Below are 13,155 nucleotides of genomic sequence, written 5' to 3' on the forward strand. Positions count from 1 at the left end.
TTTCTGATTATGCATTATAAAAAAGTGTAATGTGGAATTTAAATCTGATTTGGCTTGCAAGGAAGCCAATAAAGGTAGCAGGAATCCAAAATAATTAAGGAATACAATGGGTCTGAAAATGAAGAAAGGCTGAGCTGGTGGGGAGGGGAATTCCCTGCATTTCTATGGGATGTGCCTGTGCACATTGCAGAGAAGCAGGACTGTCCTCACATTAAACAGCTGAAGATACCCAGGGAGCAAACCTCTGGCCTGGCAAGTGCAAGTGGTACCAAGGGGGATGGTTCACCACTGACCCAAGTGAGATCCAACTGATCTTTAGCTGATCCAAGCCGATGCTGACCTTGGCAGCAATGGCCCTGTGCTTTCCGTCCTCCCTTTCCCTGCGTGTTCCTGCCACTTCCCTTGTGTCAGACTCTGGCTGTTGTTCAGGTAGGCATGACATTGCGTTTCATTGCTTTGTCTTTTCTTTCCCGTTCGTAAGAGTGTCAAAATATAGCCAGCTATTTCATCCTGGGTGGAAAAAAAGCAAGCACGTTCCCTCCCACTGAGTGCTGCATAGCAATGCTGCGGTTTCCAAGAGACCCAGCAAACACAGACCGTTCCTTCGCTTTGGGACGGATGAATCACTGCAGCGGGTGGGACCGTGTAACAGTCCCAGCACCTCAGCAGCTCTTGTGGGACCCTTGCTGCCCCGAGGGGTGCGTGAGGGCCTCCCTGCGTCTCTGCAGCCTGGCTGGAAAAACATTTGCCAGCAGGGGGAGCGTGCTGGTAAATTCGCGTGTGTGCTTACATGGGCTCCTACAGTGCACTTTCTCATGTCCCAGCGGGTCATGGAGCATGGGGTCATTTTAGGACCAGGTTAAGAGGAAAGTGATCCAAAAACCCTCTGCCACGAGAAAAGTAAGGGTCATTTGGCAGAATCGCATTGATTTCATGGTTTGTCTTCCAAACTGTCATCAGTCCCCTCTATAGACAATTAGTGTTTATCTGAAGCAGTAATAATTCACAAGAGATGTATTCTCACAGTCTAATTTTAGGTATCTCATATATGTGCTCTGAGTAGTCTTCTGAACGTCTCTTTTTCCCTCTCCATTACCACTGTAGTGTGCTCAGGCTCACCTCTTCTATGTCATTTCCCTCCCTTACAAGCCCAAAGTAGCCCAAAATGCTGAGGCTGAGGCTACACAGCTGCACAGCCCACAGCTCTGCTTTTCTGAATCATGCCCAAGTGCTGGAGCTGCTAGCTTGGTGCATGGTATTCTCCTTCCTGATGCCCCTGCCATGAGCAGGATGGAGCTAAGAAGAGCCAAGTAGAGTTCTCCCCGTCAGTAGGCACTGCTGAGTGTTTGCTCTCACAGAGCTCACCTGGACAGATTGCTACCCTGTGAAAATAAAACCCACCACCACCACTACCACCACCAAGACAAAAAAAACATGCTCAAGGTTCTGTTATCCTGCAAGGAAACAGCACAGGCTGCTGTAACAAAATCCCAGAGAGAACAATAAGAAGATAAGCACAACAGCTTATTTAGTCTTTTCCAGCAATGGGTGATATTTTTATGAAGTGCTTAGCTCCTGCTTTATTCTCTAATAGGATGTGATATGTCTTACAAGTGCAAAGTGCTGCAAATCCCATCCTTAGGTGACGCTGCATCTTCTGAAGCCTGTGAACATGATGATGCACACTGGAGACTAACAGGACTGTTTGCTTAGTGGATTACAGGATCAAATTATTAGTGCTCACACATTCAGAAGACCCCTGTGTGGTTGATCTCTCCATGTATTCATTTCAGTGTCAGCTGTTGGCAAAGAAGATGGAAAGGGAATATATATTGCAGGCAAGGGATTGAATAGAAAAGAAAAAAGTCTTAATAGTATTTATTTATTTATTTATTTATTTTTATTAGTACAGTAAAGAAATTTTCAGAGTGTGCTATTTCTACTCATAACCAAAATGTTGAAAGTCATTGACAGGTAGTTCAAACTCAGATTTTACTGTTTACAAAAGTAAACTGTATAATTTTACAAAAAAAAACAAAAACAAAAACAAACAAACAAAAAAAAACAACAAACAAACAAAAAAACAAAACAAAACAAAAAAAAAACCAACCAACTGTTTAAGTTTACAAAACCTAAAAACTATTGAAATATTTTGCAGATGAACATGTCACTGAAAGATTATATTTGCCTTGGATTTTGTAAGATATGATACTAATGATACAACAACTGATTTTATAATAACAGTGTATCTGATTAGTCTAATATTTCTGAACTAAATAAAGACAAACTCTAGGCAAACCTGAGAAATGGTCAAAAGCATATGGACTTGAAAAAATGCTAGTGAAATTCAAGAATCAAATTATTCTGGATCTGCTCGTGCAAAAATTGTTAGCTGGGTTTGCTCTGAAAGTGCCTGACTGTCCCTTGCTGGGGAGCAGCGACCCTTGTTTACACAGACACACAGTGGCATTCCTGTGATGTCTGAGCATGTGTTAATTCACACTCCTGACCACACACACTAAAGGTGTGGTTCAGCCATTGCACCATGTGGTTGCAGCAAATCTTCACGGGCAACTGTCTGCTAAAGGCTATGACCCTCCATTCCCCATGTGCCCTGCTCATGGTATGAAGATCATTGGTGATTCTGGACACTGGAAATAAGTCAGCTTCTTTGAGTGTCTGTTTGTTTGGTCACTTTTTTATTTTTATTTTAATTTTTATTATTTTTATTTTTATTATTTTTATTTTTATTTTTATTCCTGGGCTGAATCATTCAACGTGCATTCCTGAAAATGCCATCCTGTGGAAAGAGTTGCACATTATGTGATCTTACAAGGACAATCCCTCTTTCCTCTGCAAAATCTTTCCTGACCTTAACTCCCTGAATGTACTTGCAGAATGATTTGATTTGTATCAGTTTTAAAGAACAAATTATGATATTTTTCTTTTGCTACATTGGTCCTTTGGCCATTTGGACAGCATTATGGAAAATGAATTTTGATCTTGTTCCCCTTCACTCAGATTTAGGGCATATGCCCTGCTGTTGCAAGTTGCATGTGACAGTTTTCACTGACGGAGAATCTGTTTCCTAGGTTTTGAAAGAGAACTAGATCTACCCCGAAGAGTCTTGCCTTTTATGTCTGTTGTTAGCAAGAACCACTCACTCCCTTCTGGGACCTTCCCTCTCCCTCAACTGGGACATTTTAACGCTATAGGTTTTTTTGTTTGTTTGTTTGTTTTTTAGTTTTCTTTCCAGTGTGACTCCAGAATAGTTCTGTTTACTCAGAGTAAAGAAAATCAAGACGTGGCCAGCATCGGACATTTGGTTTCTGATTTGGTTTCATCCTGAAAGTAGAGTTCACATGAAAAACAGTAATTTCAGTAAATCAGCTAGCTTTTTCAAAGTAATCTCTGTACAGGCTAGCAGTTGGAAAGGCCAGGTGTATTGCTCCGAGTTCCTAGCATACACACAAGCTGGAAGATGCTGAGAATAGCACAGAGATTTTCAGTGAGCTCAGTCACTGTGAAAAATACACATCCAAACTGACCATGCAGAGATGTGTCATAAGCCTGAATACACATTCCTCTTGCACACAAAACCAAAGCTCAGGCTTGTTGGTTGGGAATGCACGTGAGTTAGGAGACAAAGTCTATATAGCATCCCTGAAAGGGATTTTTGTTCTGTAAGTTGTAGCATTTAAGCTTAAGTTTTTGCTCATCTTAGACTGAAGACTGAAATAATAAAAAGGAAAAATTCCTTACATGATCTAAATTTCATTTTGCTGTTGTTCTTGTTAAAAACAATCAGTTTAGGAGCCAAAGAAAACCTGGATTAGTTGTTATGCCATTTCTGCAGTATAAATTAATTTTTTAACATCCATGGTTTTATTTTCCTGTGATGGGAGAGAAACAACAATTACAAGAAATAAAAACAATCAGTGATGTTTTTTACAATGCTCTAGCAGCACAGTAAATTCAAAAACACTCAGTAAATTCAAAATACTTCAGTTGACTTCAAAGGACTCATGCTGATGTAAGAGATTAAGATCAGCTTCACAGTTATATAGGGCAGGCTGGAATCAATCTTGCCATGCATTATAAAAACCATAATCCACATAGTAACTTTATATGTGGAAAATTAACAAAAGCAATATTGCAGTTGAGCACGAGAATAATTTCACTACCAGTTGCACCCCGTTGACAGCTATTTACAGTATTGTCTTGAGAGTGCTGATTCACTCCCACAACCTGAGCAGTGGCATTATAGTTATTAAGAAAAAGAACAGAGAAGAAAACCATTCCTTATGCTATTGCTATTTGTTAACCATCTGATTTGGAAGCACTTGGGCACATACTGTGCAGATATAACCGCTGTGGATGGGACAGCTGCCAAGCAGAGAACACACAATTTCTCCTTCTCCCCCTTTCATGCCCACAGCTTGGTGAATGTAGGTTGTCTTATTATGCAAGCTACCAATCTTTGCAATGTAGGTGGTTTCAGACAAATATAAGAAAGACAAACAGAATGTCTGAGAACCGAACAACAGGCTTGTCTGATGGCTTCCCCACGCTAAGGGATGATTCAGGAGCTCATTTGGGTTTCTTTTCTCTTTCCCCAGTTTATTAACCTACACGCTGTCAGATGCCTTATGACAAACTGAAAAGGCCAATGCGGTATATAGAGAGACGGTTCAGCTTTAGGTAACTTTCCACAAGCTGGCACATACTGGAGCTCACCAGTTTCTGAGTTTCTGTCCAGGGCTTATGTCTGGGTTCACTTTGCTGTTGTGTGGTTGGGTCTTGCTCTTAATCAGAAAAGCAATGCAGGCAGAGCATGTCAGGGCCTGGGGAGCAGCTTGTGCACCTGAGGGTGGAAAATAAAAGACTTCTGCAAAGACTTAGGTTGCTTCCTTCTCTGAATCTTCAGTCTTAAATAAACAAACAGCAACAACCAAGCAAAAGAAATGGAATTATGATCAGCTACTTGATGCAATCTTTTTAGATTACCAAATTTTTGGTACTGTTTCTCACAGTATCCTTCTGAACAAATGTCCAGCATACAGCTGGACAAGTACATAATGTGATGGATGAACAATTGGCAGATGGGTAGGGCCCGAAGTGTTTTAGTAAACGGGGTTACATCAAGCTGGTGCGCATTCATTGTGGAGGGGGGGATCCGGGGGGGGGGGGGGGGGGGGGGGGGGCAGGGAGGAGGTATTCCTCAGGACTACATTTTAGGGCCTGGTCTCTTTGATACTTTCATTAATGACTTGGATGTAGGATTTGGAGGTGTACTAAGTAAATTTATCAATGACACTGAACTGGGAGGACATTGCTGACTCCCTTGAGGGCAGAGGCCTTGCATCGATATCTTGACTAGTTAGAGGGTTGGGCAATCACCAACTGCATGAAGTTCAACAAGAACAAGTGACAGATTCTGTACCTGGGATGGGGCCACCCTGGCTATGTGTACAGGTGAGGGATGAGAGGCTGGAGTTCAGCCCCACAGAAAGGGGTCTGGGGTTTCTGGTCAACAGCAAGCTGAACAGGAGCCAGCAGTGTGCCCTGGCAGCCAGGAGGGGCAACCCTACCCTGGGGTGCACCAGGCCCAGCACTGCCAGCTGGTGGGGGAAGGGATTGTCCTGCTCTGCTCTGCGCTGGGCGGCCTCACCGCGAGCACTGTGCCCAGTTTGGGGTGCCACAGTATAAGAAGGACATAAAACTATTAGAGAGGGCAACAAAGGTGGTGAAGGGTCTAGAGGACAAGAAGAATGAGGAGCAGCTGAGGCCCCTTGGTTTGCTCAGCCCCGAGCAGAGCAGGCTGAGGGGAGGCCTCATAGTGGCCTGCAGCTCCCTCACGAGGGGAGCGGAGGGGCAGGCGCTGAGCTCTGCTCTCTGGGGACAGCGACAGGACCCGAGGGAACGGCATGGAGCTGGGACAGGGGAGGGTCAGGCTGGGGGTTAGGGAAAGGTCTGCACCCAGAGGGTGGTTGGGCACTGGGACAGGCTCCCCAGGGCAGTGGTCATGGCACTGAGCCCGCTAGAGCTTGAGAAGTATTTGGACAACACTCTCAGACACATGGTTTGGATTTTTTGGGTGGTCCTGTGTGGAGCCATGAGCTGGAATCAAGATGTTTTTGGTTCCTTTCCAACTTGGGATATTTTATGATTCTATGATTTTATTCAAGGCCCAATATTGCTTTAGAATGAGTTTACACTATTGAGAATGTCTCTCAAAGGGACAATTCAGCGATGAGTAAGCCATACAGAAACACTGATGATGTTCTAGTGGGCTAATCTATCCTTGCAAAAAGAGAAAAATTGCATTATACGTTAGTGAGAAAGAAGGAGTCAGTCCAATGAAATTAGATTTGTAACAGCATAAAGTAATCAGACCTAACAGCAACTTTTATGAAGGGTATCATTTTTCGCCATACAAAAAATCTCACCTGACTTTAAATTATTATTAAAACTCCTTATACTATATACTATATAACCCTGATATCAGTCACTACAAACATACACAGCCACAAGTACAAACACTATTTCTCCAGAAACATTAAGGAACCTTGCAACACTGTTTACTGACAAATGACATCTTAGAAGGGGTATTCTGGCATTATGCATATATAGAATGACCACCACGGTGTTGAATCAGGGTATGCTTTTGGTGTGTGAACTGAAGTGAACATCCCTGATGAGCAAAAGGGAAATGTACAGCTGAAGAAATCCCAGTGGCAAGACTTCTAGTGTAGTCTGAGGTTTTTCCTGTAAATAGGGGTTTTTCCTGTGCTTTAAATTATAACCAAATGCTTTTCTACAAAACAATAACAATCACAGATAAAGTGTTTTGCTAAAAAACAAACCAAATCAAACCAACCCAAACCAACCAACCAACCAACCAACCAACAAGAACAAAACCCCAAGGACCAAAGCCAAAACCCCTTTAAACTTCTGAAGAGCAGAGGAAATCTAACAGACCTAAGAGCTCTGCATTTATTTTCCCCTAATTATTCTAGGCTAAATATCTTAACACTTGCTTTTTTATTTATTGATTATTGCTTTGAGCTCACGTGAGCTCATGTGTCAATCCCTATTCTCTGTCACATTCAGTCAATTAGTTCACATTGTCTGACTACTGGTTATAGCCTTCAATGCATGTGGGACCTAACACAATTATTTTCAGCTATGAAGAAATCTTACAGCAGTCTGTGGGAACATTCAGTGAACAAGGACTGTAGGAGAACAGTGCTTTCTCTGCCTAGTATTTTCCACAGGGAACAAAAAACACAAAATGCAAGAAAACGCAAGCCCAAACCATCCAACCAAATACTTCCAGCCCTCAACCTAAACACAAAATTGAAGGAATCTTTCTTACTCTAAAGCACAAAAATATTAAAAGACTTAGAGACAAAATTTATCATCATTCATTCAAGCGTGCAGTACAGTTTTCCCAAGAATTTTCCTGTATCTACAGTCTAGCAACTATAAATCAGAAATGCACTGCTTGGTAGAAGCAGTGGTGGGTTTTCAGAATTCTGCTCTATTTTACTTCCAAAAATGGCATTTCTGAAGTACTAACAGCACTTCAACTATAGCAAAGTCTGGCCATTGAATACTCAGGAAAAATATTATAAACTAAAGGACAAATATATCTTTCAAAAATTACTACCATTCTATTTCATATAAGATAAAGAAAGTACATTAGACAGGTTTGATGATGAGTGAAATATCTGAAATGAAAAAAGCTGCAATTGCAGACTAATTACAAATATTACGTAAATCCATATTTTATTCAAATTCATTTTGAAATGTACCATCAGGCTTCCAGATGAAATGCTGTCGTATTATAGGAGGCAACAAACATCAATGCACAGGAAAAAACATACTAACAAAATTTTCTTGATATTTTCTGAAGTTTCCAAAGAGCAACATATTTTACAATACCACTTGCTGAGTCTAAACTTGTAAACATGTTGACTAATTTCAGGTTTCACTTAATGGACATTAGAGTAAATGAACACCCTTGAACAAATAATATCAGCAGGAAAGACTGCATTAATCTAGTCTAAAGACAAAATGCAGCCTTTACTGTTGTCAAATGGCCAGCTCTGAGAACTACCAAAATATTTAGCTGACTGTTTGGCAGATTTTCATGTTATGTATCTTTATACATGATACCAAATTCGAACTTGTTGACTGAAGCCAAGTTCTTGTCTACTGTTGACCTGAATAAGGCTCACAATCCTGCAAACATAAATTTATTTATGTTAAAAGATGAAAACACATCCTCTCAATCATACCACCTTGTTTTGAAATAACTTTTGGTGGTATTGTTTCAATAAAGGTTTTTTGTGATGATTGCATATAGGGTACAAGAAAGGCCTGCTTTTAAATGACTGCAGCCAATGTCATTTACCAGAAATGAATTTGCCCTAGGATGAGTTATAAAGACCACTTTAAATTATAGTAAGGTATCTATTGCCAGGAAACTCTTTAATCATTTTTAATACAAATTTCCATATTCTGTCTCCCAGAAAACTGACAAATATGGTTAGTCCAAAATTATAGTCTGCAAATGCTCATTAAAGTGTTGATTAGATATTACGATTCAAAAATCAAAACTATTTAGATGACAGTGTTAAATCTGTCTGTACACACAGTTGTGAGAATACTCTGATAATACCATGATCATGAAAGACAGTTAGTTTTGTAAAATTTTCTAATATTCTGATATCCGCTAATCCAAGAAACTAGATGAAATGCAGTATAACTACAATAATATAGCAATTGGAAAAAAAATGAACGCATAATTCCATAACAACATATGCAGACTTAATGCAAAGCAATACAATAAACGGCAGTACAGTAACTGAGTATCGGTAGCTAGAGCTATACTGAGTATTGATAAGTAGAGCCACTTTATTCGTGCTGCAGCACAGAAAGGGAGTCCTTTAGATTCATCTCAGCACATCTCTGATCTCATTAGCATTCTGTCAGCTCGTTCCTGAACAGTCTACAGTAAACGTTCACTGCAGAAAAGACGACAGGAAGACAAAGCAGAGAGTGACGTATGGAAAACAATAAGGTGTCTTTACGTTATTTTATTTTATTTTAATATTTTATTTTATTTTATTGTATTTTATTTTAATTTTAAAGTGATTTTTTTTTTTTAATTTCTAAGTTGATTTTTTTTAAATGTCTAAGTATTATTTTTACTTGGTTAAAACGCTACACGTATACTATAGTCCAGAAGGAAGATACCAATTTTCTCACAGACAATTCAGATGCAAGAGGTTGTTGTCCTAAAACAATTAAGCAAACCAGTAAATGTCTCTGTTTTTTGCCTCTGGTCTCATTTTCTCAGGATAAGACAGAATGCTACTGCTGCTATAGTTACCTCTGCATTCTCTGCTATCTGTGCTGGATGGTGGTGCAAAGGCTCGAAAACCTTCCCTCATTCTTGTTAGCATGCTGAACATGTTTCATTTTGTTCCTACTTTAAGCATATAGGAAAGCTTCCCTGCCACCATTGGAAAGAGCCTGTGAAGTACAATTTATTCCCTACAGGAGAAAAAAAAATAAAAAAAAATCAAATTCTTAACATCACAGAGGTTAGTGTGGTTGTAGATCTAATACAATCATACAGACTGACCATGACCATGACCATGTTTTTTCTTGTCCACTCCTCTGCCTTATAAAGACTGTTTACTGGTCATGGGAAGTATCTACACTTCACAGTTTTCACTTGTCTGCTTTGAGGCTGGAGCTGTACTTTTCTGAATTTGTATCCATGGATTCATTTTGGTAAGAGCACAGTGGGAAAAAGTGGAAAAAATAAAATAAAACCTCTTCCAGAAATATTTTCTGAAAAACAGATGAACTTGTCCCTTAAAATTTGTTTAAATAGTATAAACAGAGTTATCCATTGTGACTTGATTTGCAGGACTTCAGATACCAATGATTTTGGCCGTACTTTATTTCTTCAGAGTCAGGAATTGCATAGAATGACCTTTCAAGGTATATGTAGGCATGAAAATGCCAGTTTCTATCTCCCCCTTTGAGTTGTGTTTTCCTGGCAGCAGTGGTGAGAGATGGGCAGAAGAGCAAGTACTATGACAGCTGTACTCTGGAAAAGAAGATTAGTCTGCCTGGAACTGGATGGAGCAACTATGCATGTCTTGTAGGACTATTTCTCAAGGAAGATTACCAGCAGGAGACAATTTTTCTTTACCCTACTCCTTTATCCTGGCATGAAATGAGACAGTAGCAACAACACTCATCCAAGGAGACGAGCAGCTCCACCTTTGGGTGGTGGAAAGGCTGCTGAGAGTGGGAACCTATGATGAGATTAGCAAAGACCTTACATCTCCTGCTTTTCTTGATGAAGTATGGGGCTCTTGGTCTCCTTCAATCAGGATATCAAAGTCACTTAATAAGCTGGAGGAGCTGCCACATGGATGTTTGCATCCAGCATCTTAGCCTTGCCGTCCTCAAAAAGGTGATATCTGCTGTCTCAAAAAGTAAGGGACGTCTGTGACAATGAAGTCACATACCCTCAGTGACCTGTATGAGAACAATACTAAGTTGGGCATTATAGGTTTTTGCCTAAACTTCTGCAATGTGTTCCCAATAAAGAGCAACAAAAAGATGTCTGATGGCAGTCTTCAGGGTCTCATTAACATGGAACACATGACAAACAAATAAATAAAACAAACTTTAAAAAGCTGGCAGCTGCTATCATCTTTAAGAATTCATGGTGACACTGGAAAACTACTTTCAAACAAAATCAAAGTTTTTCAGCTATTAGACTGACCCCACGGGATGATCCATTAATTTGGTGGCTTTCTGTGCCCCTTTATTTTGCTTGTACTTGGTTTGCACTAGAACTCTCTTCCTAAGGGATTATCAGGTACATTTACAGGATATTCCTTTAGTGCATTGTGTTATTTTGCTTTTACTATTGACCTCTCAACACCAGGAAACACTGGTGATGCTGTAAGTCCAAAGATCACCCATAGCACCTGAACTGCTCTGTCAGCTGCTGATGTTCACAGTCAAAGCTTTCGGTTGCTGAATACTAAAATGGAAGACTCCTCAAGTTGCTGCTAGGCATCTTCTGGAAATAATACCAAGAACTGCATGAAGGAACACAGATGCCAAAGAGCTACTTCCTATGCTGGTTTTGTAGCTTCTCTTAATTGTACAATAAAAGAAATTATAATCTTCATGGGATATTGTACCAACTCGTCTCTCTATTAACATACATTTACAGCTGTAACTCAGTCTGCTTCAATAGCATTCCTCTGAATTCCTCTGCTGAGGAATTCTTTTTAAGCATTTTAGCATTCCTTTTAAACACGCAGTGAAGTCTGGGTGCACAATTTATAAGAGAGGGCCATTTGAAATGGCCTTCCTTTTATTTTACTGTCCTTCACAGAACTCTACACTGAGTTTCTCATTCATGAACAGCACTGTCTTAGGTACTGCATTGCAATGCCAATTGAAAACAGAGTCCTGGCAACAGTGTAAAGGTGTTTACTGGCAAGAACAGCAGAATGACAACAAATTATTGGGGAAAAAAGGGAGCATCTATTCCCTACAAGTGGATTTCAAATGATATATAAAGCTGGGGGAAAACATACAAGCAAACAAAACCACATAATGGATTAAACTTATCCCAAGTATAACTCCAGCCAGCTGGCCAGTATCTGGTTGTCAAAATATGTTTAATGGGGAAAGAAAAAAACAAAGCAAAGTAAAAATGTGTTCTAGAACACAGCACATACTGTTTTGTTGTTTTTATAAATCAGGATGCCTTCTATATACTGCAAATCTTTGAGATAAATTACTTGTTACTACAACTCCAATATCTAGCTATGATTTGTACCATTTTCACGGTCTCTTCATCTCCCATTTTAACTGACAGCATTTGGTGAATAATCAACCTGCTATTTTCTTACAATCACAGTAAAGAGGGGATTTAGGAAATATGTACTTATATCGCTGTGAAAACAAGATATGTGTATACACGTATGATCACTCCATGTATGATCACTCCTTGTCTAAAGCAAAAGCCTGAATTGTCTATACAGACTTCTGACTGATTGTTCTGCATAAGATATGGGCATCTTATTCCTAGACACTACTTCGGAAATTCATTTGTTTTAATGCAGTTGCACATAACAAGCTGTAAAGTGGGTTTTATGAAGCCAATAGTGCAGATATAATACTTGAGGAATTCCTTTTGGTTTGGTTGTATTTATTTTTCCAAACATTTTGTTTGAGAGAAAATGAGATTGCTATCTGCTGTTTCCTTATTTTTTTTGCAGGAAAGCAAAGGGTTGTTGACTTCCTCTCCCCTCCCTTCCTTCCTTCTTTCTGAAGGTACTGTACTCATCTGAAAAAAAGAGAACGAAATGATTGTTCCTGTTCTCTTTCTTAAGTCATTTGAAACACTGTCCCTGCTAGTTTTCTAAGTTACTGCAATCTCTGCACGGGGGGGAGAGGGAGAGAGAGAGAGAGAGAGAGATTACCAACATGAGAGCAGGTAGAGAGTTTAGATTTAGGGCAAGATTCCTTCCAGCTTCAACAACTGGTAAGTTAAGTAAAAATGCTTTTATGGTTAACTCTTTAGAAGTGTGATATATATATATATACATATATATTATTATTATTATTTTTTTTTTTTTTAAGAAAAGACATTTATCATATACACATTTAACTGATAAGAAGATAATAATCATATGCATCGACAAGCAATATATTAATTCTACAGATGTCTATAGTCTGTTTTTTAGATATCGGTCATAATAGCATGCATCTTAATCTGTGCAGGCAAGTAAATATTTTCCAGCGAGGCTGATAATATTCATAACATAATCTGCTGTGTATTTTGTATGTAGGACTTCTCCTAGGAGAATCTTGTTACGGGCTTCACTCACTTTACCCTGACTGTTTCAGCAAGCTTCACTGGGCCATTGCTAGAATAACGAGAGAAGCTGTGTCACATGCAAATTGATGTATTTCATATATCATCTGCCACTCCTGAAGTCTGCGCCAACCTACCAACCTGTGCTACAGTGAGAGAAGAGTAGTTTTTTTTTTTTTTTTTCCTTCAGATGTTATTGTGTTTACAATTCCAAGTGTTTGTCT

The 13,155-nt window shown here is 39.6% G+C and overlaps 1 protein-coding gene across 1 annotated transcript in view; it reads left to right on the top strand.

The window, feature by feature from the left end:
• Positions 1-12,528: 12,528 nt before the first annotated feature.
• ZNF366 (zinc finger protein 366) overlaps positions 12,529-13,155 on the top strand; it is a 37,771-nt gene continuing 37,144 nt past the window's right edge. Inside the window, exon 1 of the mRNA XM_084304663.1 lies at positions 12,529-12,598. The gene's annotated coding sequence lies outside the window, so the exon portion shown is untranslated. The remainder of the gene's footprint in view (positions 12,599-13,155) is intronic.

The sequence above is a fragment of the Netta rufina genome, assembly GCF_964035555.1.
Source record: "Netta rufina genome assembly, chromosome: Z".
In the NCBI taxonomy this organism is placed as follows: Eukaryota; Metazoa; Chordata; class Aves; order Anseriformes; family Anatidae; genus Netta; species Netta rufina.